Source organism: Sphaeramia orbicularis, chromosome 11, assembly GCF_902148855.1.
Source record: "Sphaeramia orbicularis chromosome 11, fSphaOr1.1, whole genome shotgun sequence".
Taxonomy (NCBI): Eukaryota; Metazoa; Chordata; class Actinopteri; order Kurtiformes; family Apogonidae; genus Sphaeramia; species Sphaeramia orbicularis.
Window position 1 is genome coordinate 29,313,687 of NC_043967.1, and position 6,000 is coordinate 29,319,686.

The window sequence follows — 6,000 nt, forward strand, 5'->3', positions numbered from 1 at the left end:
ATCATTACTTGTCATCTGTGTTTTTCAAGGTTCAAAACACACCATGTTTTCATTACATACATTTGAGAAGTATAATGTTTAATTGAGGGGTGATAGTGAGTCCCAAGGCCAGACCAGTGAAGAACCACTGTCCTAAAAGGAGGCAAACCAAACAGGAAATCCTTCTCCAGTAAACCGTCAAACTCAACACTTCAGAATGTCAACACTCAAACCAGTAATTGATATTACAGTGGCTACATGTCTGTCTGAATCCAAGTCCCAAGAATGCACCAGAAAACTTGACAATAAAACAGCTGGGATCCTGTTTCTAAATCATTTGTCATAATGTAAACACACTGGGAGAACTCCTGCATTGTTGAGGAGCAGCTGATTTAATGACTGGAAACTGAGATGATGTCTGGTTCACTCTGACCCGCTCGGTGCTGATGGTCTAAAATGAGTGATACCACCTAATGATGTATTTTGAACAGACATTTGTGTGAGCTCCTGAGAAGGATGAGCGCTGCAAAAAACAGAGCTGCAGTCAAGAAACAGCAAACTGGCATAAGCCTCCTTTAGATGCTGCAAAATGAAGCATCGTATGGTTCTAATTGTGTCATCGATCCACGATTCGGACAACAATGTTTTTATTATCAAAATGAAACCTCTGTTGCTCTTAATCTATTCTGCTTTACTGTGCAGTTGATTAAACAGATCTAGAAATGAGATTACTCTGTTGGAGAGAGAACTGATAGGACGAGCTCCTGTAAATTTGGTGCAAAGTTAATTGGACTTTTTAATGGACTGAGGAGACTCGCACAGTCAGCCCAAACTGTAGTCTTTCAGATGTCCCCTCCAGGAAATATGAACTCTGGAAGCCCATTCCTCTCTCTGCTTGTGTCTCTGACTTCAGTTGGTGTGTTTCTTCAGTTCATTCTAGCTCCTGTCAAGGTAAAGGATCATCCTCGGCTGCGTTTTGTCTTCAACTATAACAGCCAATATTAATCTGCCACACTTTCCCTTGTATTCATCACGTTTTCGGTGTTTTACCTCTGAGACTCTAGGCTGTTTTTTGGTGCGTGTTTGTTGTCAAAGGTGTTCTCGGGTCACGCTACAAGATGAAATGAGAATGGAAGTTTGCAGCTGTGTAAAATCATATTTAATTTAACCATTCTGCGTCACCTAGCTATTCTGGGGTTTTCATCCATTACTTGAAAAACTCACACCAGTGCCAACAACAAAGCACAAACACAATGAGTTTACAGTCTGAGAGATAAATAACTTCGGGTTACACTGATACAGCTATTAGCCGCTCTCCACAAGCTCCTGACACTGATGAATTACCACGCTCTAAACATGCTGCATCAGCCATGTGGCTATGTAATAAACTTTGACTTCATCTTCTTCAGGCCCCCCCTCCTTGTCCTCCTTCCGCTGAGGGATGAAGTGACTGAACCGTAAGTAACGAGCCTCTAAACCTGTGATTACGGTCGCTACATGTTTCCAGCCTCGTGGCCCTTTTCAGACCTGCTGCTGCACTGAAAGAACAGATGAAAAGGCCTTGCTTCATCCGCACAAAGGAGGTCGATACGGAGTGTTTGCAGTCTGTTAATGATGCCTGTTCCTGTTAATGTGCACAAAAGCAGGCTTTCCTTGGTGTTTGAGCATCATTAGCTGTGTTTTTTATTTCAGGGCCATAGAGAGTTGGTCGGGTTGTTTTCATTAAATGCCCTTATGAGATGTGTTTCAGATTGTTACCAACCAAAACTTAAAGCTTTATGGCTCATAAAGTTGCTCAAAGTAGGTTTTTTAATGTTTTTCTTTCAATTAATAAGCTTCCCCACGCAGAATTATTCCTTTACGTTAAATTAAATATATAATATTTGCAGCTTTGATGTTTGACCCTGGGGGTATTGATCCATTTTCTCAACACAAAAGGGTTATTTTCAAGGGCAGAGCAGCTTTTTTTGTGTGTGTTCGTCCGCAATGTAAATTATGAATCAGCTAATACCGGGTTCGGCTCTATGATTGTGATCTGCAGTCGTAATGAGATGCTCACCTTGTGCGAAATCTCATCACTATCCGAGGTCGACAGAGGGAGCTTCAATATTAATGACGCAATCTGTTGATGTGTTTTCAAGACGTCAGTCCACTGGGGTTCGGCTCACATCAAGTTGAGAGCAGAGGGAAATGAACGAGCACAAAGTCCGGTGAAGGGCAACTTATTCAGATGAAGTTCCCAGAATTAGTAGCAGTGATTTATCTCACTGTATCTGCATCTATTGTCCTACATACTCTTACCAAAGACAGTGACGGAGTGGGCTGTTTGTCTGTCAGCAGAATTATACAAAAGTTACAGCAGCAGTTTTCATGAAACTTGATAAAGGGTAAGGCATGGGTCAATGTTGATCCTACAAAATTTTACACTGTAAAAAAATAAATAAAATTTAAAAAAAATAAAAAAAATTTAATATTCTGGCAGCAGGGGTGCCAAAAAATACTGCTAAATAACAGACAATAACCATCTCATAAAAATACGATAATTTTCCATAATTAAAATACATTTTTTTGCCCTAACTTTACATGAGATTGTGCATATTTTTTTGACTTTTTAATGTTTAATAAAGAATATTTTCATGTTTTAAAACAATCAAATTACACGCACGCATGCACGCACACACACACACACACACACACACACACATATATATATATATATATATATATATATATATATATATATATATATATATATATAATTTTCATTGAGACTAAGTTGTACAATCCACTGATAAAAAGAGTATTTGGACAGTTTATCAGTGCTTATACATGTTATATATTCACAAAAATACATTTACTCAACATTTTTGTTGTGAAACCTCCCATAATTACACAAGATATTTGTCAATTAACACACAGGTCTTGTTAAACTTACAGAACACATACTTCTTTTACGGTTAATTGTCAATTTTTTTTCTGGTTTTATTTATTTATTTTTACAGTATAAAACTTTAAGTTAACAGTTTAATCTCATAAATAGAAAAGAAATATTTGTGAAATTACGATATATTTGCAAATGTATTTTAACTGTATTTTTCTGTGAAAAAAGAAAAAAAAAATTTTTTAAATGGAAATTTTATGGTTATTCACAGTTACAGTTTTTAGCTTATTAGCTTACCGGCCGATTTAAGTGATTTAACACTATTTATTATGAAATGATCCTCTGTAGTTTGTATCTTTTCAGTAAAAATCAAGTGTTTTCCAATATTTTAAATACTGATCATATAGATATTTGTAAAAGCTCAGATTAAAGATAGGACTATTGTATCAAAAACAAAGAAAACTGGAGAAAAAGTGGCTTTTTTGGTAAAATATATCATTAACTGAACATAAACCAAGCATCTCCATAATACAAAAAGAAAAAATCCAAATGTCAGGCATTTATTCCCACATCAGCCTCACATCCATTTACCTTTCTAACCCTTTAGTGCAGATTATATATTCCTGTGTTCCTTCCCCAGTATCTTTAAAGGTCTAGATCGCCAACATGCAGTAATCATTATGAGATAATGAGCCATTATGGTCAAATAAGTTAAGAAAAAAAAGCACTTAAGAGCTGAATAAATCACATAAATGCACTTCAATGTGAGCATTTTCACCTATTCTTAGTCTTGAATGACATTCAGCTTTGAATAGGAAGTGGGTTGAAGAGGAATCAGTCAAAACCAGGCTCAAAGGTAGAACAATGAGTACAAGGCTACTTCTAAAGATGTGAGCTGGTTAATATCCAGGTACGTACATGATTTAAAACGGTCGAATAATTACATAAAAAGATGTCACTTTAACTGACAAACCTACACCCCTACAGCTGCCTTTGGAACCTCTGCTTTCAGCTTATTGTTTGGGTTTGTCACTCTGGGAGCCTCTCCTGTAGCCTACAGCAGTGGTTTTCAAACTTTTTACAGCCTCTGAAATGTATTTTTTTTATATCCAAGTACCCCCAACTCTCGCTTCAGCATCGTTGATTGGCAAAATTAGGCAAAATTTGTTCCTGTGCCAAAGGTGTCTGTTTATATTTTCAAAACTTTGTAAACATACAACATATATTTACCTGTAATATATTAAAAATAACAAATCTTCATAAATAAATTTTGCAAAATATAAACTGAAAAGTTCCCTCTTTAACTGATAAGAAAAATAAGTAAATTGGTCCTTAATGAATAAATAAATCTGTCATCAACAAAAAAAAAAATTACTCAAATAAACTCATCTTGAATTATATAAAATAGAATTATTCTTAAAATGTTTCCAAAGCTTATCGGGGAAGCCTCTGAGTTTTTCAAATATTGAAATGAAATAAGGTCAGGAGTGTCAAATGTATTATATGAATGTATTTATTGTGTTTTATATTTCAGCATTAATTCCCATTATTTATTTTGTATTCGGTACATGATGACTTATTTAAAGTATTTTTCCCAAAAAATTTCAAGTACCCCTGGGTCTACATGTACCCCCATTTGAGAAAGACTGGCCTAGAGGGTCATTATCAATAGATTTCAATAATGTAGTTAATGCACATTTTAAAATTTCACATTGGAAAAGGATTATGGAAATGGTAAAAGTTGAATTTTGCTAAGTTTTTCTGCTCGTTTGAAGTGGGTTTTTTTTTCATCTTTTTAATTTTAGTTTTAACTTCACATTTATCTTTATTTGTATTTGGGGTTTAGGTGTGATAAGTTATCTGTTATGTACATTTATCAGTGTGATTTATGTGCATATTCATCTTTGGTTGCACATTTCTTATATATTTTGCTCTTGTGCTTGTGTTTCAGAGCCCATTTTTTATACGTTCAGCCTGTAATAAATAAATGAGTGAATGGAATATATATGAGTCTTCCATCATTGCTTCCCATCAGAGTACCCCAGGTGAAATAAGCATACATTAAACCAGTGCCTGTTTAATGCAATTCATTCCTTACATACTCTAAAACAAAAATATAAATCAGTTAGTAAATCCCTTTGTATGCACCAAAACCTCAGCTCAAGTCTCCAAAACTCTAAACACATTTTCTACTTTGCACCTCATTTGCAATTCGACATGTTTTCAGCACTTTTCTCCACACAGTGCAGTCGGTTCTCTACATGAGACACAGGAGTCTGACATAAAGTCACTTGTTTGCCATTTCAGAAGAACACAATGCACATGCCACTTCACCAAACACCTAATTGTTTGATTGTCAACTTGTCAGGATTTAAACTAATAAAAAAAAAAAAATCTGCAGGTGGGAACCTTTTTTACAACAATAATGGACGCCAGCAGAGCAGCAGGAGGAGGAAAGAGAAGGAGAGAAGTTATTATGTCAAAGCTCAGTACAGTGGAAAGGGCTTTGGACTGAGGACGACAGTGTGTGCAGTTGGCTGGAATAGAATCTGGTGTGAAGTGTGTGCCATTTGGTGTCAAACTTTGATTTTGATAAATGTTTGAATGAAGCTCTTCATTTTTCAGGATATATACAGAACTGAGCAAAAGTCTGAGGCAGCGTTTAGCTTTGTTGTTTGTGCAGGGTTGTAATGGGGCTTTATTTCTAAAAAAGAAATATGCACTGCGTTCCTGTTTGTTTTTTTTAATGCTGTTTACATATGGATGTTGGCAAAGCTAACATCCATCATGGATAACCCCTCCCACCCCTGAGCAGCTCCTTCAGCACCAGACTTTTACACCCCCTTCGCAAGAAGGAGCAATAGAGTGAATGCACATACGTCACTTCCCCCCTGGGCCACGCCCCTCTAAGTCAGACTGAGTGGCAAAAACAAACCGGCTCAACATGGCGGAGCATAGCAGTAACTACAGCGAGACCGGGAAAAATGTGGAATATAACATGAAATTAAAGACAATTGGACTGAACATGGATCCATACAAGCTACCAAACAACAAGTGGTCAAGAACATTATGTGGCTGGAAATCACGTATCCTGACATTTATATGAACCTGATTTCAACGCCGGGAAAATACACAATGCA

General features: G+C 36.3%; 1 protein-coding gene across 1 annotated transcript in view; it reads right to left on the reverse strand.

The window, feature by feature from the left end:
* Window positions 1-2,682, reverse strand: part of kcng2 (potassium voltage-gated channel, subfamily G, member 2) — a 69,344-nt gene extending 66,662 nt beyond the window's left edge. Inside the window, exon 1 of the mRNA XM_030146798.1 lies at window positions 2,661-2,682. The gene's annotated coding sequence lies outside the window, so the exon portion shown is untranslated. The remainder of the gene's footprint in view (window positions 1-2,660) is intronic.
* Window positions 2,683-6,000: the final 3,318 nt, after the last annotated feature.